General features: G+C 50.7%; 1 protein-coding gene across 4 annotated transcripts in view; it reads right to left on the minus strand.

Annotated features, from left to right (window-relative positions):
* The window catches only part of ACTN1 (actinin alpha 1), a 93298-nt gene that overhangs the window by 44230 nt on the left and 23120 nt on the right, over nt 1–25948 (minus strand). Inside the window, exon 1 of one of the 4 annotated variants that reach the window (XM_077909754.1) lies at nt 14258–14279. The exons of the other annotated variants lie outside the window; for them this stretch is intronic. The gene's annotated coding sequence lies outside the window, so the exon portion shown is untranslated. Of the gene's footprint in view, nt 1–14257; nt 14280–25948 lie in introns of those variants that run through there. 4 annotated transcript variants of the gene reach the window in all.

A 25948-nucleotide genomic window follows, 5' to 3' on the forward strand; every position in this document is an offset into this window, starting at 1 on the left:
GGTGGCTCAGCGGTTTAGCGCCGCCTTCAGCCCAGGGTGTGATCCTGCATGGAGCCTGCTTCTCCCTCTGCCTGTGTCTCTGCCTCTCTCTCTGTCTCTGTGTCTGTCATGAATAAATAAAATCTTTTAAAAATCAATCAATCAATCATGCTTCACTAAGAATTCACCAACATAGGTGACTTCTCTCTCCTGACAAACACTGTTCCAACTCTGTGGATCAGTCTGCTCCCGTGACAGCAGAGGCATGTGTATGCTATACAAAAGCTTCGGGAAGACTGGCATACAGACTGAGGGTGGGCAGGGGATATACACTCATCCTCAACCTGGAATGTCCTCCATGTCATGCTTGGCTAGCTCACTCTCATCTTCCAAGATCAGGCTAAGATATCACCTCCTCCTGGAAGCCTTCCTAAAAGCCAGCCATGACAACATCTGGGTTGGGAGCACAGAACCCAAAGCACTCTGTGCCCACTCCATCATTGCCCATATCCCACCATTGCATGGTGCTTGCTGACCACTTGTCAGAATGGGAGCTCCTGAGGGTGTGAACTCAGTGCTCTTCTTAGAGTCCCAGAGCACAGAGTCAGGCACACAGCAGTGAACAAAAAAGCAAAACCCCTGTCCTATGCAGCAGACATTCTAGTGGGTGGAAAAATTGGGTAACTGGGTGAAGGAGCCAGTGAGGAATTCATGCAAAGTCAGGGGTGAGGGGGTCCTGGAAGCCCCAACTACACCTGTGGATGATGCCAGATGGTTATCAGGGCAAGGGGTTGGTGGACCAAATAGCACCCTCGGGGACCCTCCAGAAGTGTAAGCTCAGAGGAAGAATACTTACTGGGTGACCTTCCTCTAGTGTTGGCACTGTAACCTGGCAGGAGACCAGAGGTTACTTAGCCTCTCTTTTCATTTTGTTAAGACTTTTTTTATTGCAAAAAATATTAGAGGGGCGCCTGGGTGTCTCAGGTGGTTAAGTGTCTGCCTTCAGCTCAGGGTCCTGGGACTGAACCCCACGTCAGGCTCCCAGCTCAATGGGGAGTCTGCTTCTCCCCATTGCTCGTGCTCTCTGTCTCATCATTTCTCTAATAAAATCTTTTAAAAATATATTAAGAGAATTTATCTTGAAGAGAATTTATTTTGTGGTTCCATATTCTCTCCCAGCTGGGACCTACCCCGGTGTCAACATGCTGTATATATCTGGGGGGAGGGTGGCTTTTCTCATTTACCACCATCTGGAATTTCCACAGCGCTTGCCCTCCTCTCCCTTCCAGGCCCGCACTCAGCCTCTGCCCGAGGTTTTCTACACACTCAAGGTGAATTGGACCCCCGCTTGCACCCCTCCCTTCCCCACAGCAGGGAATAGTTTCAGGTCCCATCTGGCCAAGGTCCTGGTGGGAATCACCTGCATCTTGGCCCAGCGGGGAGCTGTGAAATCTGTTTATCACTCAGTTGTGGAGAGGGGCTGGGGACAAGAGGAAGAAGAGGCAGGTTTTGAAAAATATATACTGGTTTTGCAAGAGGAAAATGCTGCTGAAAGCAGCCAGCCGCATTTCCTGGGGAAGCCAGGCTCCAAGCTCTGGAAGACAGAAATGCACCTGTGTTTGCTCACGGCTCCCGCACAAAGGCCTGCTTCTGAGGCCTCCAGCTGCACGGCACTGCACTGGGTTAAATCCCTGGGTCTCCTATCCTCGGCCCGCAGGGGACTGCCTTGAAGGGGAGGGTGAGCACCTCCCATGCAGCTCAAGCAGAGGTAGGGCACAGTGGAGATAACCGGGTCACTGAGAACATGCCTGTCGGGGCGCACCAGATCTGGGTTTGATGCCCAAATCGACCATGTGCCAGCTGAGTGACTTTGAGATTACCCTCCCTAAACTTTAGCTCCCTGACCAGTGAAAGGGAGACAGTGAAAGCACTTTATAAACCCAAGAGGATTAGCTAGAAAACACTCATGAAGTGCCTGTCATTTAGAAAGCGGGGAAGGAAAAGCAGCTCCCCTGAAACCTACCGGTGGTTTCACTGCTCTGCGCCCCCCAGCCTGCAGCCGCCTCCCTGTCCTAAGCCACCAAACTCTGTCTGGGTCCCACTCCGAAACTAGTGCCCGAGCTCCACAATGACACCCAGTGTGTCTGAGACTCTGATGTGTTATGGGGAAGGACTAAAATTGTGGTATGCAGTACAGAACACCTGTGATTTGGCTTTCTCCGCAACAGAGAAGAAACCAAAGGGGCAACGGAGTGGGGAGGAGCGATGTGGGCTTCCAGGCACACCACGCAGCTATCTCCTCTCGTCCCCACCTGTTGTGTCTGAGACTGAAGATTCATGGTTCCCTGGCCGGGGCAGTCCTCCACAAGCTCCTCAGTAAAGAGCTTAATAAACTGGATTCACAGCATAGAGATCAAGTAATTTCCACCAGAAACGCAAAGGGTGGAGATGTCCCAGTTGCTCGTGAAGATGCACGAACAGGGGATCCCTGGGTGGCGCAGCGGTTTAGCGCCTGCCTTTGGCCCAGGGCGCGATCCTGGAGACCCGGGATCAAGTCCCACATCGGGCTCCCGGTGCATGGAGCCTGCTTCTCCCTCTGCCTGTGTCTCTGCCTCTGTATCTCTCATGAATAAATAAATAAAATCTTAAAAAAAAAAGAAAAGAAAATGGGTCACTGTTAAGTGACACTACCGATCAAGTGGAATCTGGGTGACCGGTCAGCATTGGCACAGAGTCTGAGTTGCTGGAGCATCGGGAGAGCTGGCGTGGGATGGGCAGCCTCTCTAGAGGCAGCATGGGGGAGGGAGGTGAGGAGAGCAGGGCCAGGAAGCAGACAGGTGGTTACCAAGACATGGGAGAGCATTCTGGATGGTGAGCAGATCAGAAACATGTCTTTGCAGGTAACTCTGAGACCTGGGGCTCTCTGATCAGAGGACAGAAGAGAGGACTCAGCAGCTTACCTCAAAGATTTGAAAGACCTTCCTGTGAATGAGGAAATAAGCTTGTTAGGTACAGCCCCAGGCAGGACAAGGCAGGAAGCAAAGTGAGAAACATAGATTCTAGAGCAAGATTGACCCAGATCCAGTCTCAGCTCTGCTGCTGAGTGATCTTAGGCAAGTGACTTTACTTAATCTCCACATCTGTAAAATGGGTGTAAGAATAGAACCTGGTCAGCCTGGGTGGCTCAGCAGTTTAGCGCCGTCTTCAGCTCAGGGTGTGATCCCAGGGTCCAGCATTGAGTCTCACATCGGGCTCCCTGCAGGAAGCCTGCTTCTCCCTCTGCCTATATGTCTCTGCCTCTCTCTGTATCTCTCATTGGAAAAAAAAAAAAAAAGAATAGAACCCACCTCAAAAGATGGCGAGGAGCAATGCTGCAAATACATGTCAACTACTGAGTACAATCACCCACACATAAGGCTCAATGAATGGTGGCTACCATTATTAGGAAAGTGCCGGGAACACTAGAGTTCAATGTAATAAACAGACCAAATGTTGTATGTACAGTGTGCAATCTGCCAAAGGCACGTGCTTGGTGAGGGTGCTGGGAAGGGATCCACATAACCCTGGGGGCTAAGTCCCTTATGATGCTGATTCTTTAAGAGACCAAGACAGTCCTTAAAAATGTTACTTTAGAGATGTGTTTAAAGAGCTCAGTTACCAAGAGTCACACTTAAACGTGTGAGCAGGGCTTCTCAACCTCCGTACTATTGATATTTGAGGTTGGTTTCTTGTCAGGGGTCAGGGGGCCTGTCCTGTGCATCACAGGATGTTCAGCAGCAACCCTGGACCTTCCCATGAGATGCCGCTAACATCTCCTCATTTCACGTGGTGACAACCAAAGACCACCACCAGTCAAGAACCTAGAGGAGATAAACATATGCCATATAAAAGAACAGTATTAGTGGCTAACATCTACTAAGCACTTGGTGTATACAAGACCCTCTTCTGAGTGCTCTAACCCCTTTAACTCATATATCTTCATAACAACACTGTGAGCCAGGCGCTATCATTCTGCCTTATTTTACAGATGAGGAAATGAAGCCTCAAAGAGGTTGTTTTTTTTTTTTTTTTTTTTTTTTTAAGATTTCATTTATTTATTCACGAGAGACACGAGAGAGAAGCAGAGACACAGGCAGAGGAAGTGCTTCTTAATCAGGCTCCATGCAGGGAGCCTGATGTGGGACTCAATCTCCGGTCTCCAGGATTAGGCCCTGGGCTGAAGGCAGGCGCCAAACCGCTGAGCCACCCGGGCTGCCTCTCAAAGAGGTTTAATAAGTGAGCAGAAGGAACAAGCGTAAGGAGAGTGGGGCTGGGGCTCCTGGCTGGCTCGGTCCATAGAGCATGTGATGCTTGATCTCAGGGGCTGTGAGCTGGAGCCCTACGTTGGGTGTAGAGATTACTTAGAAATTAAAAGTTATTTTAAATTAAAAAAATAAAAGGCCCTTAGAGTCTCTGGCTCTACTGTGGGAAAACATGAAGTCTTTTTTTTTTTTTTAATACTTTATTTATTTGACAGAGAGAGAGAGCACAAGCAGGGGGAGCTGCAGAGGGAAAGGGAGAAGCAGGCTCCCCCCTGAGCAGGGAGCCCAATGCAGGGCTCAATCCCAGGACACTAGGATCATGACCTGTGCCCGAGGCAGATGCTTAACCGACTGAGCCACCCAGGCGCCCCACATGAAATCTTTCTAAGTCTCCTAACAAAAAAAAGTGGCACACATAGGAACATACAATGTGTTGACACGAGCACTGAGCACAAGACAGTGCTTAGCACAGGTACCCCTCCTAACACCACAGCTGCCACCAGCCATCTAGGGATCTGGGAGCAAAAGCTGACAGGACTTCCTGCCAGGAGTAGTGGGGCCTCCCCTCATTAGGGCTTGATCGAGGACTGATAACCTGGCACCAGGGTCAATTAGATGTGCCACACACACTGCCATACTTTGTGAACTGAAACAAAGGTACCAATTTTCATTCGTTACCTTTGCAAAAAATAAGTTCCTGCTAATTCCCACTGCAGGGTAGGTATAGGGACAAGGCCTGCAGCATGTCACAGCAGGCAGGCCAATGTGATACCCCCCTGGGGAAAGCTACTCACCACGGGGAACTGAACTGCACACAAGCCCTAGCCCAGTGCTGGGGCGCTGCTCTGGGTAAGTAATGCTAAATAAAAGGCATGAGTATGAAAATGTTCTTGTCAGCCTTACTGGAGAGGAAAAAATTAGAAATGGCCTGAAATTATATTAATAGAGCATTAGTAAAGTAAATTATGATTCATCCACTTAATGGAACATTACACGATCACAATGAGGCGTTCTGAAACTATATATTATTAGGGGAAAAAAAACCTTAAATATAATTAACAAAAAAGGCAAGATATAGAACTGTTATGTACTGCAGGTTCAAAATTAAGTGAGTGATCACAGGAACATGAAAAGCACCTGAAAAAAAAAAAAACAAACCATCCACACGTGAACAGTGCTGGTGCCCCAGGAACCAGAGGTCCACAGCTTTCTCTGCTTCCCTTGTTCAGGCACCTGCAAATATGGCCGGTGTTAACCATCTGCTCCCTCACCCTTCTCCCTGCTAGCACTTTCCTTTTTGATGTTTACTCGCCACCGAGCACAATCCAGGCCATCCACTCTTGGCTGACCTCACCAGAGAAGCCTCCGTTGACAAAGGTGCCTTTTCTATTGGTCACACAACAGAGTAAACAAGATAACCCACCTGCAGCCAAATAAGACGGGTTGGCAGTGGGGGAAGGACAGGAGCGCCACCTCACTCATCCACGGGGCCCCAGGCTCACGTGCTGACCACACCTCTCCCAGTCACATCCTCCCACTCCTCTGGGATCCTTCCAGGGGAGCTATTGTTCAGGAGGCAGGGGTCAGGGAACCTGAGCCCTGCTCTGCCTCAGCCAGGTGTTCGTGTGATCCCAGATAAATCACCTCGACCCCTTCCAGCTATGTAACCCCAAATATGTCCCTCATTCCTTGCAGGCTGGAATCGAGCAACTTTTCCCGTCAAAACATGCCTAATTAAAAGACAGCACAGACGTGAGCAACGCTTGTGGTGAGCATAGCATACTGCACAGAATTGTCGAGAATCACTACTGTACACCTGAAATTAATGGAATGCCACGTGTCAACTATACTTCATTAAAAAAAAAAAAAAAGACACAACCAAAGGACAATCTTTTGTTCCTTGTAGGGTTGATTCTGATTGGTAGGCTCTGCTCCTAATCAAAAGAGGCCAATAAATTCCATAGGGACAGTTTCATCTCTATGAACTCAAAGATCTGTGTTTCAGTGTTAAGACTGCCAGCTCCTGCCCTCACAACCAGACACCTGCTAGTAGTTTGCTGATCATCCACAAAAGCTAGATGTCAAAATATCCCTGGAAGGACATACAGGGACCTGAAAGAGTGGCTGCCTCCAGGGAAGGGAGTGGGGCCTCCTGACAGAGGGGGGGAAGGACATTTGCTTTTTTACAGAATGCCCTTTTGTTTCTTTGGAATTTTACGCCCCATACAGTCATCACCTAGTTAACAACAACAAAAAAGCTACACAAATATAAGAAAAGCTGGGGTACCTGGGTGGCTCAGTGGTTGAGCTTCTGCCTTCAGCTCAGAGTGTGATCCCTGAGACCCAGGATCGAGTCCCCCATCGGGCTCCCTGCATGGAGCCTCTTTCTCCCTCTGCCTGTGTCTCTGCCGGTCTCTCTGTCTCTCATGAACAAATAAAGTCTTTAAAATATAAAGTCTATCTGCAAGCATATACATTTATTTAAGTCAGACCTCTGCGATGGGATACAGGAAACTTCCCATTTGTTTGGGAATTTTTTTGTAGGGGTGAGGGATCAGTGCTCATATAGTATCGGGGGTGGGAGGGAAACAGCTGTTTCCAAAATAAAAAAAGGAAAAAAAAATCCAACCCATCTCCTTAAAAGAATTAGTAAGAGAATCAAATAAGATATTTTATAGAGAAAGGGTTGTGGAAAACTTTAAAGTGCCTTATCAGTATAGAATATTACAAGAAAGTCATAATTAGGAGCCAGGGCATGAGGATAAATCAGTCATTGTGCGCATGCACACACACGTGCGCGTGCACACACACACACACATACACACACACACCCCTACCCCAATAGTTAGTAAACTACTAACTGTGGGGGAAGATGAAAAGCACTACCCCCTGGCCAAGTAGCTCCAGAAAAACCCCAACCTAGCTTCTAAGCCTCCTGAAAGTGGTACATGGCTGCTCATTCTCAATGCCCCTCCCTGGAATAGAGCAACCCAGACTAGGTTCATCAAGTAAAAAATCAGTTCTCCGGCTGCCAGTCCCCAACACCCCTTCCAGTGGGTGCTCTGCTGTGGCTGCCAGTCAGAGCGCAGCACGTCCCTGGTGGTGCCACTGGCTGCGGTGGGTGGCCATCAGATCAGGGGCCCCTGACGGGGCCGGGCCAGCACGTGTGTGCAGGGCTTTGTTCTCCCAGCACCTGCTGGCCCAGCCAGGGTGCCTTCTCTCTCCCTCAGGCCACCCTGGAGACCCTCTCGTCCCCACACACATGGCCAGTCGAGCTAGGGTGTGGGCGCTAGGTGGTTTGTCTAGGCAGAGAGCTGCCCAGAAGTGATCTCAGATGCCCGCTGCTCTCATAACATAAACAGGAGTATCTGGTTAACTTATCGAGGGCACACTGCCAGCCTTTCAAAGCAAGCTGTCAGCTGGCTCGTTCAAAGATGAAAAGCAGAGTCCTCAAGAACATCTCCACCCAGATCTATTTACTTTCCCCCAACCTGGGAGTGGTTGCTGACAAAGTTGAGAGCCGCCAGGCAGTTTCCTCTGTTTGGAAACAGCACCTCTCTAACAGCTTGCCCCCCAGGCTACATGAATGCTGGGATCCTGGAAAGTCAGGGTGCAGGTGGCTGGGGCACCCGGCAGAGCCAGGCTTTGGAACTGGACAGGGCTGGAGTTGCAGTCCCACCCACACCTCTCACCAGCTCTGTCAGGACAGGACTCTCAGTCTCGGCCTCAGGATGCCCACCTATAAAATGGGGATAGTAAGGCCTACACAGCACAGCATGAGAAAGGACCAAATGAGATCTTACATTCTTAATTAAAGACCATCTGCTGCTGTGTCCATAGCAGACACTTTAAAAGTCTTAATCCAGCCTGTCTCTGTCCCTCTATGTGACCTTAATTAACCTGTCCAGGCCTCAATCGCTTCATCTGACAAATGGGATACATAATACCCCTGCTTTGCAGGTTGTTGTCAAAATGAGGCCAATGGAAGCAAACAGAACAGAGCAGGAGCCCATAAACGTCCGTTGCCATACTGCTCTCACTTCCCAAGCCTTTCTGTTGAATCAAGGTTAATTATTCACAGAGCTCTACAGGCTTGAAAGAAAGACATCCTGTTTTTTCTTTCCCCCCACTAATGAGGAAATCTTGAGATCAGCCTCCCAGCCAGGTTGGGAGACTAGGTGGGGAGCAAGGGCCTGTGTGTGTTTCCTGGTTTATGTCCACCTGCAGCCCATGTTGGAAGACAAAAGGGTGGCCAAGAGCAGGGGACTGAATGGCTGGCTCATCCTGGTCGGCGGTTGGACCTAATGAACATGCTCGGGTTGGAGAGAGCTCCAGGAGCATCCTTCTTGACAAGGCCCTCAGAAAGCAGACCAAGGCCTGGGCAGCTCGGTGCCTTCCTGCCATGTAGGTGGCACTTGCAAGCTCCTGAGAGACCTGGGGACCATTTTAAAAGACAGGTGGCGTGTGATCCCTGTGAAGAAGCAAAGGCTGTCCTGTTAGCTCCCAGCCAGTGAGAGTCAGCTGCCTCCACCAACCTCCACCTCCACAGCCAGAGACCAAAGAACAGCAATGGCTGGCAGCCATGGGCAGGCTCCGTCAACTGTGGCCTCTGTGATCCCGGTCCACTGGGCCTCAGCTGTCACATCAGTAAGACGAAGACAAACATGAGCATCTATTCCACACGGTTGTTGTGTGGGAGTGTTGCCTGAGCTGATGCGAAGGGCTTAGCCCAGTGCTGCACTCAGATTAAATGCTCGCTAGATGTTAAAATCCAAAAAGCTATCTACAGAGACAGAAAGTAGAGTCCTGGTTGCTTAGGGCTGGAAGCAGGGGAGAGAGAGGGCCCAGCTAAGGGACATGGGGTTTTTTTTTGAAGTGATGAACATGTTCTCCAACTGACTGCGAGGATGGTTGCACAGCTGTGAGTGTACTAACCACCATTTGACCATATCCTTTAAATGGGTGAAGTGTATGTAAATTTTATTTCCAAAAAGTGATTCTAAAAACAAACAACTAAACTAAAATGTTCCAGGACCCCACTAAGCCTCTTACCATGGTTTCATTGTTGTTGTTCACCCATTAGTCTCACTGGCAAGAAACCAGCCAAAAAAGCAGGCTCTGGACCCTCCCCGGCTCCAAGCCCCAGCTCCACTGCCTGAACTAACTACCCAGCTACTGACTGTGGCCCAAACGCAAGCTAACTCAAGGATTCCAAGGCGACAGGGACCGCTCTCCCCTTTGGTCACATGGAGCACTGGAGCCAGGCCTGAACTGTGAGCTGGAGGTACCACTGGCCTTCTCGAGGCCTCCCTGAGGAGTAGCCACTTTGAAGGTCAGGTCACAGCCCAGGACCTCTGCTCCTCTGGCCACACCCCACAGCAGGGCGACATCTTGCTCTGGAGACCAGCATGAGAAGGACCCACTGACCACTGCCGACTTTGGGCTGCTCCCACCTGGAACACCGCCCCCACGTCTGGAGTCCAGCTCTGGCCCCTGCAGGTCTGATAGCACACAGGCCTCGGCAGGCTGTAGCTCACAGGAGTAGCCCACATTCCTTTTCCAAAGAAGGAAAAGCCACCCAAAAGTGAGGTCATTTGGTTTTTCTGGCAAGGACGTGCACAGCTATCGGCCACTCAGTTACACAGAAAACTTCCCTGGATGACAAGGATTTGGCCCAGCCTGGTATTCATAAAATTTGGGGACTTGTGGTCTGGCCAACTTGACCCTAACTAGACTTCCCTGTGTAGCAGAGGTGTGACCCTTAACTTGACATCTCGAAGCCCCAATCTGTGAAAGCACATTGAGTAGAAACGGTCCTGCAAGAGCATACGAACTGTGTGTATGACATGGTCAGCAGGCTCCATGCAGGAGTTATGGAGGTTGCCTTGGTGCCTGGTGTCTTCCTGAGTCTGGGCCAGCATGCTCCAGCAGGCCCTGCACCCCACCTCCTCCAGCCCTGGACTCCTTGACCCTGCCACAGACACATGACCAATAGGAACTCAGCACCAGTCTGGCCCAGCCTGAAGCCAACACCACGACGGCACCCACCTCCCACCTGAGGGACTGCCATGCAGCAGCCACATGACCTCACACCAAATACAGGTAGAAACATAGCCTCCTGAGGGCAAGTTCAAAGCTCCAGGGAGCCCAGAGGCACCCCATGCAGAAAGCAGGGGTGGCGGCACGAGCTGGGATTCCAAGAACTGGAAGCATCACAAGCCGGGAGGAATTTCCCCGGTGCCTGGTGGTGGGGGAGCACAAACTTCCCGAACAGTATATAGGTAAGGTATAGACCGTACCTATAAACTGGTGCTCCTTGGGGCACAGGGGCTTTCTGTAGAAGACCTCCACAGCTCTCATCGATGACAGCAACTACCCCGTGCCTAGGAGCAAGTTTCTGGTTCCTGGAGCACTGAGTGGAGAAGGGAACTGAGGCTGAGACCCCTCCAGTGAAGCCTTCTACCTTCACTCAGAGTGGGAAATAATGGGGCACCAGCCAGCATCACCCACCCAACCACCCAGCTCCACCCGCACCAGTCCTGGATCTAAGAGCCACAGGGGCAACTGGCCTCAGGCAGTCCCTGGCCTGGATCAGGGAGGGAAGCTAAAGGGCAGCCCAGGACACTGGGCTAAGAGTCACCCCCAGGGCTCACATCCTGCCACGAGAGAAGGTCCTGGAGCTGGTGGCTCCCTAGGGATATAGAATGGGCCGGGCAGGTTTTTCTTCTAAGTCTCAGTTTTAGGGAGGTGGAAACAGGGTTTGAACTCTTGTCTCTTTTGGCTTTCTGAACACAAAGCCCATTGAGAGAGATCAGGAATAAATTAAAGGGGCAGCCAAGTTGGGGATGTGTATGCCAAAGTGTGGGCCACTGGCTTGTTTGGGCTTGGATTGGTCTGATGTCAGCAGCCTCCCCCAGAGTGGTCCACAGCAGATGCTCCTGACTTGCCTGGCTCCAGGATCCCCTGCCTGTGAGCTGGATTCACATGGGACTTGAGGTCAACACGATGGGCTCCGAAATCAAGGCATGACAAATGTTAATCAAAGACTCATATAAATAACGGTGTATGTGCTGAGTTTAAATGTATATATGAATTGTTCTGGAAGGTATGAGGCTAAAACAGGCCCCTAACTTGGTCATGTGTGTGTGTTCACGCGTGCATGCATACCCACACCTGACTGCTGCTCTGAGGAAGTCGATGAATTTTTTTTTAAGACTTACTTATTTTAGAGAGGGAAAGAGCACACACATGAAGAACAAAGGGAAAGGGAGAGAGAATCTCAGGCAGACTCCATGCTGAGTGCAGAGACTGATTGATACAAGACTGGATCATGTCCTGAGTCTGAGATCATGACCAGAGCCGAAACTAAGAGTTGGACACTTAACTGACTGCACCAGCCAGGTGCCCCAGTCAGTGAATTTTTAAAGCTGAGGAATTTTAATTAGGTGATAAGACTGTAAATGTGAAGGGGAGGCCATATAATTTATCATCCAAATCAGGGCACTTCAAAATAAGAGGAGGTGCTATTAATAATTACATCAGGGCATCCACTGATCAATGAGTATACACACACACACACACACACACACACACACACACACACATACACACACCCATAGGATATTACTCAGCTATCCAAAAAATGAAATCTTGCCATTTGCAATGACATGGATGGAACTAGAGGGTATTACGCGGAGTGAAATAAGTCAATCAGAGAAAGACAATTATATGATTTCACTCATATGTGGAATTTAAGAAACAAAACAGAGGAGCGTTGAGGAAGGGAGGGAAAAATAAGGCAAGATGTAATTAGAGAGGGAAACAAACCAGAAGAGACTCTTAACCATAGGAAACAAACAGGGTTGCTAGAGGGTAGGTAGATAGGGGATGGGGTATTTGGGTGACGGGCATTAAAGAGGGCACTTGATGGGCACCTGGGTGGCTCAGGTCGTGATCCCGAGGTCCTGGGATTGAGTCCCACATGGGGATCCCCTCAGGGAGCCTGCTTCTCCTTCTGCCTGTGTCTCTGCCTCTCTCTCTGTGTCTCTCATGAATAAATAAATAAAATCTTAAAAAAAAAAAAAGGGCACTTGATGTAATGAGCACTGGGTTTTATATGCAACTGATGAATCACTGAACTCTACCTCTGAAACTAATGATACACTATATGTTAATTGAATTTAAATTTTAAAAAATATAAATACATCAGGACAACAGGTGCAAACCAAGCCATATGGTCACCTTATGCACATGTGTGGGGTAGGGTGTGGTCAGGAGGGCGAGGCCACCCAAGCGGAGGGAATCAGTCCTCAGGCACAAGGGAATGAAGCCTTGGACCACTGGACAATGGTGCAGGAGGAAGGCGGGGGGGCAGAGGCTGAGGTCAGCCGACCACAGGGGTTTGAGGCTCATACGCAAGGTTAGGATGGTTTCTCCTGAGAACAACGGAAGTCACTGCAGAGGTCTGTTTGACTTCAGTGGAGGGTCGGAAAGGGTGAGGATGAGGGGGGTGCAGGGATCAGGTGTTGGATGATACATAATTACACCTGCATCTTGGAAAGAGATTCCTAATTTTGGTGTGAAGAACAGATCAGAGGTGGGCAAGAACGTCAGCAGAGAACAGTCAGGAGACCAAACAAAGGTCCAGGCAAGAGATAAAAGAGGCTTAGCCCAGGGCTAAGTGGAGACAGAGAGGTGGGTGGACGCAAGTACACCTGGGGGTCAAGGAGGGATCAGAGGTCACCCTCAGATTTTGTACCTGAGCCAAGAGATGGATGAATGGATGAAGGTGCCACCACCGGAAGCCAGCTTTCCACCACACGCCCCTGCCCAGCCAGACACCCGCAGCACCTCACTGCGGCTGCAAAGGAGGGTCTACAGGCCTCAGCCTGACAATCTAATGTGAAAGTCAGCGTGGAAGGATCTGAGCGGCCAGGACGCCCTCCCAAGCCCACCGGCCACTGCTCTGTCAGTCCTCCCCACCTCCCTGTGAGGTAGGCTCTACCACTGATCCCATCTTACAGGTGACAAAGCAGACACGGAGCCCACAAAGTCACTCAAGGTCACATCAAACAGTACGTGGAGGAGCCAGAATTTAGGTGCAGAGCCCAAGCTTCTAATCACAGGCTCGGCCAGCCTGGACCGACCCACCCGAGGGCCCAGCAGCAGGGCACGGGCACCAGCCCCGCATGAGGCTCCCCCCCCGCCCCGCACTGCCCACGGGCCCCCTGTCACCCCGACCCAGGCAGATCACCCTCCAGGAGTGGAGCCGGGGAAAGGCGGTCGTACTGTGCAGAGGGACGGACAGCCTTGGTCTTAGAACAGCCTAAAGGAGCAGGTCCAGGGCCACCCTCCCGCCCTCCCCAAGCCTTTCCACCAAAACCCAGAGAAAACCTGGTTGAAATCATTAAGAGCCTTCTAAAGGGAAACTGGAAAGGGCTTTCCTTTATGGACCAGGCCAACCTTGGGAACAAGAAAGCAGGTGAGGCAGTGGAGCCCTGTACTGGGAAGGGCCGGCTGACCCTGGCAGCAGCCCCTCCTCACTTCTCTCACACTCTGAGCAGGGGGCTCACCCCGCCTCTGCTTCGAGAAGGCTTCCCAGACCTAACCATACAGGGTAGAAAGGCAGGAGAGGTGGACACTAGCTACCCACAGGACTTCGATGATTCCACCAACAGCCCTGAGATGATATTTGAGCCCTGTCCACCTGGCCCATGCCACCTCCCTATCCTCCTTCTATCTATGGACCCACAGTGGCCGTGAGACAAAACCCACGGCTTATCATGCTCAGCTGGGCCTGGCTTTCAGAAAGCACACCTGGGGAAGTGTCCCCAGCTGAGTGGGTGTCAGGGCTCCCAGCCGGCCACCGCCCTACCACCTATTCACTATGGCTGGTCTCTCTCTGCAGGCCTCCCTCATGGGGCAGCAGAAAGACGCCACTGTTCCCCCTCTGCCACCACCACAACCATGATACTCACCTCCTTCTTGTCACCCCACCTCTCTCCATCCCCCACCTTTTCCATGCTTCAGTAGAATGTTTGCAGGGACAATGGACACATGGCACTGGGAGATCCAAGTTCTAATTCTGGTTCCACCACAAGGGAGCACAGGGCCCCAGACTGTCCCAGAAGCTTCACGGTCTCCTCACCTAGAACATCTTCCACTTTAGGGGGGGCCACACCTGCCTCATAGCTGTCTCAGTAGACTCTTGTGAAATCAAATGACACAGCCACTAGGACAGCAATCTGAGGGCAGCAAATGCGAGAGTTTCCAAAATTGGCCTCATTATAAAACATGCTGAAAAGGCAGATCCTAGGGATCCCTGGGTGTCTCCGCGGTTTAGCACCTCCCTTCAGCCTGGGGCATGATCCTGGAGACCCAGGATCAAGTCCCGCGTCAGGCTCCCTGCATGGAGCCTGCTTCTCCCTCTGCCTGTGTCTCTGCCTCTCTCTCTCTTTGTGTCTCTCATGAATAAATAAATAAAATCTTTAAAAAAAAATGAAAAGGCAGATCCCACCCCCAACGACCGGCATTCTGGTTCAGGAGTTCTGGGGTGGGACCCATGAATCAGAATTTTTAACAAGTATCAAGTACTCCAAGTGAACCCTATAATCAAGCAAGTTGGTGCAACTCTAGTCTCCGAGAAACATAGAGGAAGTCTTACCACCTTGCCTGTGCAGAGAAGGGCAAGAGGCGTTTGCTAGAAGCGCTCCTTGGCTCTGTGCACACATAGGAGATAACAATCCCTGCCCACACTTAGGGGGCCACCAGGTCCGGGACATCAACCGGAGTGGTTGACATCCTTCGTCTCATTTAGTCTTGGCAGGGACCCTGCAGGATAGATTGCCTTCTTTAGACAGAAAAAGAAACTAAAGCTCAGCATAAGGATCTGCTCAAGGACACAAGGCTAAGATGGCAGAGCTTCCCTTCACCCCAGAACTGGCACCACCAAAGCTTGAGTTCTTCTCAACACACTGCAGCCTGGCAAGAGGAACTGTCCTGCAGATGGGGCAGGACAGTTCCAAGGAGAAGACAGCGGCAAGTAGGACCACCCTTCTGTTCCCTCCCCCGAGCCTGGATGGGGTCCCAGTCATCCTATCCTGCAGGACAAACGGGGACCCCACTTCATGGACACGGAGGCTGCTATTTCCTGTCTTCAAATATAAGGGAGACAGGGGTCCGGGAGCCGGCAATCCATGAAGGTAGGCGGGACCCAGCGTGGAGAGTCCTGAGCCAGAATGCCTGGAGTTGAAGTGAGGGTCTGGCAGGAGAGGGTGCAGGGATCCAAGAACATGTAGCATTGGAATGAAGCCCAAGGTACCCTGGACCCCTTCTTCCCCCAAACACATAATCCCTGCTAAGTGGGTGGCAGCAACCCCATGACAATGCATGGAGAGGAAGCTGCAGCCACCCAGCCAGAGAGCTTCACACCACCCCTTCCTCCTCCCATCCAGCCTCTCCCGGGGGGCTCGGCCTGGGACCAGGCAACAGAGCAGCACAGGGAAAGCACAGGGCAGTCCCCAAACCTCACCTTCCAGCACCAAGTCCTCACCTGGGCCTGGTGGCTGGTGCCTCCCCTCCCACTTGAAGGGCACAGCAATGACCACAGCTGACAATCAGTGACATTTATTTACCATACAAGCACTTTGTACCGGTTATCACACATACTCTTTGCAACAACTTTAAGAGTTAAGATTTTGACCCCCATTTCAGAGATGGAAAAACTGAGGCTCCAGAGGGTTAAGCACCCCAGCTGGCAAAGAACAAGCCCTCAACCAAAAACCAGGAGTTCTGAGACACCAAATTCCACAGTTCCTTCCCCTGCTTTCTCCTCCCTCACTGGGCATCTACTGAGCACAGGGTACCAAACCAGCTACTACCAGAACAAGAGATGGCCCCACTCCAGGGAGCCCCAGCGGAGCTGACGGATGGACGTGGCTCATGGTGGAGCCAGCAAGCAGGCAGAAACCAGTTTGCTCTGTGTGGGGCTCCAGGTGCAGCCATACTTGGCAGCCCGGCTTGAGACAGTGGTCAACTGCAGGTGCAGCAGATGTGGTGAGAACAGAAATCGGGAGAGGACATTCTGCTCTGTTATCTAGCAACAGACAGAACTTCTCTCCAAAGGAAGCTAGGAAATTTTACATCAGTCTCTGTAACTCAGTGGCCAAAAATCTATCTCACGATTACCCTCCAGGAGAGCCTCTGGCACAGAAACAGCCTGGAACAGGAAGATCGGGAGAGGGGCAGAGTGGGAGGCATGGAGAAGAGTGGGGCCCTGCTGGTTCTGGGGACCCCACTCCTCTCCAGAGTGTCCAGGAGGCTGCAGTCCCCTTCCCAGGATCTGTAGCAGGAAAAAGGCTGGGACCTGGCCCCAAAAGATGCCAGAGCTTCTCATTAACTTGGTGGCTCAAGACTTCCCCAGAGCTGTGCCACAGCCAGCACCAGCCATGGTAACCCCATAGTGATCCCATGGTGACCCAGCTGGCCAGCCCGCCCACCTCTGTAGGCAGCTACTGGGGCAAGCCCAACTGACCACGGACCTGGCCCTGGGGGGAGGAAAAAGAGGTGGTATCCAGAACCGTCTGTGGACCTATCAATCCTGCCTTGGGGGCTCAAAGTGCCTGAAAAGCATAAACAGTCAATACACAATACATAGCAATTGCACTTCTGAGTAGTCACAGAAAAGAACTGAAAGCAAGGACTCAAAGAGCTATATGTACACCCATGTTCACAGCAGTATTATGCAGAATAGCCAAAAGGTGGAAGCAATCCGAATGTCCATCAAAAGATGAATGGGGGCACCTGGGTGGCTCAGTGGTTGAGCATCTGCCTTTGGCTCAGGTTGTGATCCCAGGGTCCTGGGATCGAGTCAGCATCAGGCTCCCCTCAGGGAGCCTGCTTCTCCCTCTGCCTATGTCTCTGCCTCTCTCTGTGCCACTCATGAATAAATAAATAAAATCTTTTTTTTAAAAAAGATGGATGGATAAACAATGTGGTGTATGCATACAACGGAATATTGGTGAACCATAAAAAGGAAGGCAATGCTAACAGAGGGCACAACACAGATGAACGTAGAGGACATGATGCTAAGTGAATAAGCCAGATACAAAAGCACAAAAAATGTACAATCCCCCCCTTTTTTATATATTTTATTTATTCAGGAGAGAGAGAGAGAGAGGCAGAGACACAGGCAGAGGGAGAAGCAGGCTCCACGCAGGGAGCCCGACGTGGGACTGGATCCCGGGACTCCAGGATCATGCCCTGGGCTGAAGGTGGCGCTAAACCGCTGAGCCACCCAGGGATCCCCATACAATCCCACTTTAATGCAGCACCCAAAGCAGTCAAATTCACAGAGAAGACAGTAGAAGAGTGGTTGTCTTGGGCTCGGGGAAGAGGGAATAGGGAGTTTGTGTTTAACGGGGACAGTTTCAGTTTTGCCAGATGACAAGAGCTCTAGACCTGGACAGTGGTGATGGTTGCACAATGCTGTGAATGCACTTAATGTCATTGAACTGCACACTTCAAAATGGTAAAAATGGGGGTGGGGGGGGGCACCTGGGTAGGTCAATCAGTTAAGCCTCTGCCTTCAGCTCAGGTCATGATCCCGGGGTCCTGGGATCCAGCCCCAAGTTGGGGTCCTTGCTCAGTGAGGGGGAGAGGCGGTCAACTTCTTCCTCTGCCTCTCCCCCCACTCGTGTTCACACACTCTCATGCTTTCTCTCTAAAATTAATTTAAAAAAAATTTTTTAAATGGTAAAAATGGGGGGCATCTGGGTGGCTCAGTGGTTGAGTATCTGCCTTTGGCTCAGGGTGTGATCCTGGGGTCCTGGAATCATGTCTTCATCAGGTTCCCTGCAGGGAGCCTGCTTCTCCCTCTGCCTATGTCTCTGCCTCGCTCTGTCTTTCATGAATAAAAAAATAAAAATCTTAAAAAAAGGTAAAAATGGTAAATTTTATGTTATGTCTAGTTTACCACAAACAATCTCTATTTTTAAGTATATAGGGACGCAGATTAAACACAAAACCTTTATGTGTGGCATAGAAAAAAATAACCATATTACATGCAGGGAAATTTTTTTTAACCATAAGCAAGTCATACTCTCATAATAAAACAGAACAGACACTGAAGACTTATCAACCCAAAACATTTCAAATCGTGATCCATGCAAGTGTTTAAGAACTGCCCACTCTATGCAGCAGGGCAATGCCATCGCCTGGCTCCTCTCCTTGCCACCAACGCCAGTCTGCCCGGCACCAAAGATGAGAGACACCTGCCCCACCCCCACCCCCCTTGGCAGGAAAGGTGGACTTGAGGTGGGGGGCCAGCTATAATGCACAGGACCTCCCCGGCCCTACACCCCTCATGAAAACAGCAACGGGGGAGTGCCCCCAGGGCCAGAGGTGATGGGGAACCAGGGTGCCGCCCCTCCCTGGGCACAGACTCCATGGTGACTCCGGCTTTGGAAGGAAATGAGCCAGTGTGCCCCATTTCCCCTTCTAGGAAGGCACGAGGGAATGACTTAGCCCAGTCCCTGCCTGGGAGGGCTCTGGGGAAACCTTGTCCCAGTTCACTCCCATCCCCTCCCCCTCAGGAGGACAGGAAGCTGCAGGGAAGAGGGAGAAGCACAAAGGCCAAGATGGGCCTTTCCTCCTCCTGCCCTCAGTTCCCACCAAGGAGGATGCAGACTCGGGGCTCCGGCGTGGATGCTCCCACCGATGAGCTGTGTGGCCCTGCCTCAGGTTCCTTATCTGTGACTCAAAAGGGTGGGATGCTTGCTATCAGTGGCTCCTTTTGGCTCTGAAACCGTAGGCTTCTGTACCAGCTGGGCGAGATTGCAGAACTGGGAAAGGACTGGGGAAGACAAGACAGGGCCTTGGAACAAGGAGAGCCTGGCTCCAGGGACCCGAGCCCGGTACCCCCCCCCCGCCCCCCCGCCCGAAGCAATGCATCTGACTGGAGCACCAGCACCCCCGCCCTCAGACCACACCACTCGGTCATTCAATTCATGTTTCCCAAGCTCTCGGCCGGTGCCAGGGGCCGTGCGAGCCCAGACCGCCCAGGCCGCCCAGGCCGGAGGCATCACAGCCTCCCAGACGTCTCTACCCCGAGCCAGCCCTCTGGGAAAGCAGGGCCTGGAAGAGTAATACAAGCAGCAGGCAGAAGGGGAAGCCGTACGGGGCCCCGAAAAGAGCACCAAACCAAACTGAGAGCCAGGGAAGTGTGGTCTGAATCCCACGTCTGCTGCTGATTTGCTGTGTGAGGACCCTGGACTAGCTTCTTCAGTCCTCTCTGCCTCAGTTTCCAGATCTGCCAAGAGGGGACTGGGGCCGGTGTCTGCAGGCCCTTCCGGCTCTGGCAGCTCGGAACACCTCATCCCGGGATCCCGGGATCCCAGCAGCACTGCTGACCCCTGACCATCCGGGCCCCAAGGACTCCAGACAAGCCGAGCTGACAGTCGGCCAGCTCCGGGGGAGTTCTGAGGCACCAGGGACGGAGCCGAGCCCCGCCAGGCCCAGCTGCTGGAGGCCGTCTGAAGGCAAACATCTGCTGGAGGTCCACGGATACAGTGGATGCCGCAGATTTCTCAAGGCTGGAACTCGGGATGGGGTCAGAGGACCAGAAGGAAGCTTTGTGCATTCTCGGCGCCCCAGTGCCTGGCAGGGCAAAGTGGTGCCCCCCCATCCCCATCTCTGCCGGATTTGAACCATAAACACAGCCCTTTTCTGAAGGGAACGGCTTAACACAAACCAGATGTGGTAGGGACTTTCCCCCACCCCCTCCTGGCCCTAAAATTAAACATTCAGTGTCTCCTCTGCCAAATTCACTTGAAGGCCGAGCCTTAAAGAGCCAGCACCTCCGGTTCTCACCCTCACACGTTCTCAATCACATCCCTGCTTAAACAAAATGTCAAAATCCCCAAATGGCAAGTGTGGATGGGGCGGCCCCCCAGGAGTGCCTGGCACCCATGCGGGCCAGGGACAGACTGAAAAGAAAAGGTCACTGGAGAAGAAATGTGGATCCTCTACCACCAGCCCCAAAGGGACCAAAAGGGCAGTCTTCCAGAGGTGGTTCCTAAGCCTGGGGAGCACCAGCCCTGTCCCTAGAAGACTCTGGAGATTCCTGAAAAGTCCATTTCCAGGACTAGAGTTTACAGTCTGTAAAAATGGGATGAATAACAGGCATCTTATTTATCTCTGATCTCATGCAGGGCTGTGAGGATCCAGACAGAGTCCATCCACCTCAAGAGAACTGGACTCTACTGGGCTGCCAGGCTGGTTGCTCCCCTGTCCTGAAAGATCTTTCCAACCCCAACAAAAGGCCCAGACATCCACCTATCTGTCCTCACCTCCCCATGCTGCCCCCACCCGTGCTAGGGCCATGCCTCAGCACCTAGCACTAATCAGCTGGCACAGTGGAGGCACATCTTACCTCCCCAGCAAGAGGACACGTTCCCTCCCCTACTCTTTAACTCAGGAAACCATGTCTTATACCTTCTGTGTACTCCACAGCACCTAGCAGTACACAGCACACACACTGAGCATGCTCAGGACAGATGGTTAAATCTCACGTAGCCACCAAGCAAAAAATATAAATAAATAAATAAATAAATAAATAAATAAATAAATAAATAAATAAATAAATAAATAAATATTCAGAGAAGGATAGTGCTTCAGATAGAAATTACCTGACTTGCTATAAAATTTAAATACGATTTTTTTAAAGATTTTATTTATTTGACAGAGAGAGAACACACAAACAGGGGGGAGCAGCAGGCAGAGGGAGAGGGAGAAACAGGTTCCCCACTGAGCAGGGAGCCCAATACAGGGCTTGATCCCAGGACGTGGGGATCATGACCTGAGCAGAAGACAAGGTGCTTAACCAACTGAGCCACCCAGGTGCCCCTAAATACAATTTTTTCTTAAGAAGTATTTCATCTTACAACCTCAAAACAGACGTTTTCATTTTTGCTTATCATCTTTCTGTTTACACTGGTTTTGACAGTTGCAGCTGATTATAATGCACATACCATATAGTGTTAACATTCAACAGACTACTGAATATTTCATTCCTGTATAATCTTTATAAATGTCATTTTAAAGGCTTGAAAAAATATGTTCTATCACTATCAGGTAGGTTCATGAAATGTACGCCCCCTCCCCATGTTACTTAGACATTGGAAACAAATTTCTAGATAGCCCAGAGAATATTCTTAGACATTTCTATTCTGTTGGACAGTCCTCTGCAGGCAAAATCCTGGAGGCTGGGGGAGTAGAATTACCAGGCCAAAGGGTATAAACATTTTCACAGCTTTTGCTACATAGATGAGCCATGATGCTGGTCCACAGGCTGCACCAATCCCAAGTGCCTTTAGAACACAGTGCAACTAGAACTTTGTTCAACTAGAACCTTTCCTGATTGGACTGTCTTTTATAAAACTGTTTCTCAGTGAAGTTGTATTGACTGGTAGATTTCATCAACTCTAGGCTTCCAGAATAAGTGCTCTAGGGATCCTTTTTCTTGGATCTTTGCTCCAAGCCCCACCTTTTCCATACTAACCCTGGTAACCCTAGTCCGTTCTATATTTCTATATCAATGGCTAGTTGTAGAGCTGAGGCCTCCTCTACCAAACTCAGTCTCCTCCATTTCTGAGATCCCTGATCCCCTTCTATACTGTGGCCCCCACAGTACCACATCCGTAGAGAAACTCCTGATAGTCTGAGAGGCAACCAGGGGGTGCTTGACCTAGAGCCCCCAAAATGATGCCCAGGGATGTTGCATTGCACTTAAAGATTTAAACTGAATCTCACGGGCCTTCTAGGCTCCTGGTTGCCTGGGTCCATCATCAGGGGCCTGAGTCTGTGCCAATAAAACACACTGCTGCTAGCAGACCCCAGGCTGAAAAGACCCAGGAACGTGACAATGAGGCGGCACTCACAGTCTAGAGCCAACCCCAAACTCCTGTTGTCACACTGTCTGCACGAAAGCTAGAACCCAGACAATAGTTCACAGTCCAAATTTGGCTCAATGGACACTAGAGGTTCAGAGGTCACTAAGGTGCGACAGGGTGGGGTACAGGGCGAGGCAGGATACAGAATGCTGAAAAGCCCTCTCTCCACAGGAAACTAAATAACAGAGCTGGATGTTCACTGAAAGACACAGATGTTTGTGCTCAGTAAGCAGGCAGGGCCACCTGTGTGTTAGAGACGGCCCTTCGGAATGCCCAGGATGAGAAGAGCGTGGCCCCCAACATTAGCACTGCAGTATTGCTTTAAAACAGCCTTGCACAAAAAAAAAAAAAAAAAAAACAGCCTTGCAGGGGCGCCTGTCAGAAGAGCATGACAAGTCTAAATCTCAGGGTCATGAGTTCAAGCCCCACCTTGTGCATGGAACCTCCTTAAAAAAAAAAAAAAAAAAAGAATTTAATTAAAAAATAAAACAGCCTTGCAGACAGTCAACTGGCCCAAAACAATGCACCATCAGAGAAGCAAAAACAGATTTTCTTTCCTTTCCTTACTTTCCCTCTACATAATGTGGGTTTAGGATCCAGAAGAGACATTTGGTTCACATTTGCGGGAAACTCCTACCATTCAGACTGAAGCAACAATATTCTCCATGTAAACCTTCATAGAGGTCTCTAGCATTATCTAAACATTAAGTAGGGAGCTTGCTAGAAATGCAGATTTCTGGGCCCTGAACCCAGAGCATTTGGTTCAGCAGGTCTGGGAAAGGCTCTGGACGCTACAGTTCGTATATGAACCCTAGATGGGCCTTGGACCATCCTTTAGTAAATATGGCATCGGAGGGAAACTCTCCACATGGGTGGCAGAGAGCAGACAAGCCCACTGGGACCAGAATACCTACAGGAAAGTTGTGGTCACCTGGAGTGGGTGCCCGATTAACAAAGTGCGGGCAGGAGGTCCTTAATTGCTATGTGCCTCCACTCCTCTGGGCAAAGGAACCTCTCCCTCACAGAGCAAAGCATAAGTCACTGTCTCCTCAGGAGTCCCTCTCTCCTTCCCAATTACCGTGAGTCTTAATTGGACCAGTCTTTATAGTCCTTGTGGTTTTCTGGGTGGGGAGAGGCAAAGAAGGTAGAGTGTCTAGCAAGCCAGACAGAACAAATCAATCCCAGCCTGTCCACATGGCCGCCAGCTGGAGCACCATGAGGCCCTGACAGGGAGCTCTTTACCCAAACAACACGAACAGCAGCTGAGACATTCCAGTGGCTTCCCCCTTCGGTGCCCCCAAGGAAATGTCCCAACACTGAGAATCCCTCTGGCAAATCCCACAGCTCCAAAATTCTGGTCATCCACAGCCCCTGGACATTGGAAGACTGTCCGCAACTGTGTCAGATGGGCTGGGCTGGCCATAGAACACTCCTCAGATTAGGATACTCAGCATTAGCATCCTCTAGATGCACCTCCAAGACAGCCTGAAGGTTCCAGTTCCAAGATACCAACATGGAAGCACCGTCTCTTCCTCCCCCAAGAAACACTGTGGACCTCCAGGTATGGTCCCTGACCAAAGCACACTCAACTCCATGCATCTAGCACTAGATTACAATGAAAAAGTGGGAGAGCCAGAGCTGCAGGAGAAAGGGACCCTCTGTGCCTCACCTCTTCCATATTGAAAATGACGCAAACGTCCAGGTGTGTCACTAGTGTTCGCACAGCACCAAGTGTTCCAAATGCATTCACCCATGTTGGCATTTGAAGCCACCTAAAAAATCTTTAGTTGGCTCCTAAGAGTTCCCAGGAACAGAGGCCTCATTCCCTATTTCAGGTCAAGTCATTTCATGAGCAGCCCAACTTCCTCTTCCCACCACAGCATCTGGGAGATTCGGTCAGATACGTAACTGTTCGGGTGACTGGAGCTGCCCAGTGACAGAAGTTAACACTGCGGAGGGGCGGGGGAGCAGGCTGTACCCCAGTCAAGAGTTCAGCAAGGGCCCAGCCGGCACAGGAAGTGGGCTCTCCTACCCAGAGGCTTCCTCCTACAGATGGGGGACAGGACAGCGTCGCCCGGGCCATGGACTGTTCGGTTCAGGGAAGTGAAGGGGGGTGTAGTGAGAACAGGACACAGAGTCGGCAGCTTTAGGTTCTTATATAGGACTTCTCCCGCTTCCCTTCAATTTTATCAGACAAGCCTCACAGACAGACAGGAACTGGGAGGATGTGGTCAGCAGTCAGGTTTTGGGTAAAATTTTCCCCAACATGGATCCCACGTCTTGACTACTTTTCCACCGACCCTCATCAGCCTTGTGTCCCTGCCACTTAGGCCCTACCTGGCATGTGGTAGCTACTGAAGAATCTGCTAAGTTGTCACTGGGGGATAATATTTCACATTTTCCTCCCAAATATTTCAGTCCCGACAGTTCTCTGCACCACCTTCTATGCATCTAGCACTAGATTAAAATGTTAGCAAGGACTTCAGATTAGAAATGTAAACCCACAGCCAGGTGGACCAGTGGCTAAGGTACTTTGGGTCAGAAGAAAATCGGGCGCCCCCTTCCAGGGAGGGGGTACCTGGGACGGCTATGCGGGGGAGGGGGAGACTGCCACAGATCACAACTCCAACCCCTGCCTGACAAGAGGCAGTGGGTTCGCTACAGCAGCACCCAAAACCAACACCTCATACTCTTAGTATGTTAGAATTCCAGGTAATCTTTCTTCTCTTCCTTATACTTTGCTGCATTTTCCACAATAAGCATCACTTTCCATTCTAATAAGCTAAAAAAATTGGTTGTGTATTGCTGGTGGCACATTACGCCAGTCTATCTTATTTTTTTTTAAGATTTTATTTATTTATTCATGAGACACACACACACACACACACACACAGAGAGAGAGAGAGACAAAGAGAGACATAAGCAGAGACACAGGCAGAAGGGGAAGCAGGCTCCATGCAGGGAGCCTGATGTAGGACTCGATCCCGGGTCTTCAGGATCAGACCCTGGGCGGAAGGTGGCGCTAAACCGCTGAGCCACCCAGGCTGCCCTAAGTCAGTCTATCTTATGAAGGCAACCGATGAATATGTAAAATGGTCATCTCCCTCGACCAATTCATTCAGATCCCCAGATACTAACCTAAAATGCAGGAAAGTGTCCGGATGAAAGTAATATATATATATAGTGGCATTACCTAGGATAGCCCCAAACTGGAAACCATGGAAATGTCCACCCCTGGGAGAATTAAGAGAATATCTGTCACCTCACTGAGGAGTAAAGCAGCCGGTAAAGCTCCCATGCTAGGCCCAGCCCCAGCGGGCAAGCCATTTCCTTCCAGGAGGGCCTCGTCCCTGCTCTGGGCCAGAGCGCCTGGCTGAGACATAGAGCAAATCCAAAAGTGCTTCTGGAGGATATCCTTGGCCTCCACTGCCTTCCTTCTGAAAAGGCAGATGGGCCAAACTCTCGTTTTCCTACCAAAACTTTGGTCCTCACATGCCTAGTACCTAAAGCAAACAGTCCTCTTCTCTGTAAAGGTCTTGGAAAACCTCTAATAAATACAGGGCCCGGGAGTCCCCACAGATGGCTCTCCAGCCCCAAGCATCTGCAAGGAGTGAGGTCTTGGCCTAGGCTGAACCTCTAGAAGCAGGAGGATGAGATTTCATTATTCAGCTTCTCACAGAAATGCCTTCATATAACTGTGACTTAACATCCTGTCTACTG

Source organism: Canis aureus, chromosome 9 (assembly GCF_053574225.1).
Source record: "Canis aureus isolate CA01 chromosome 9, VMU_Caureus_v.1.0, whole genome shotgun sequence".
NCBI classification, from domain to species: Eukaryota; Metazoa; Chordata; class Mammalia; order Carnivora; family Canidae; genus Canis; species Canis aureus.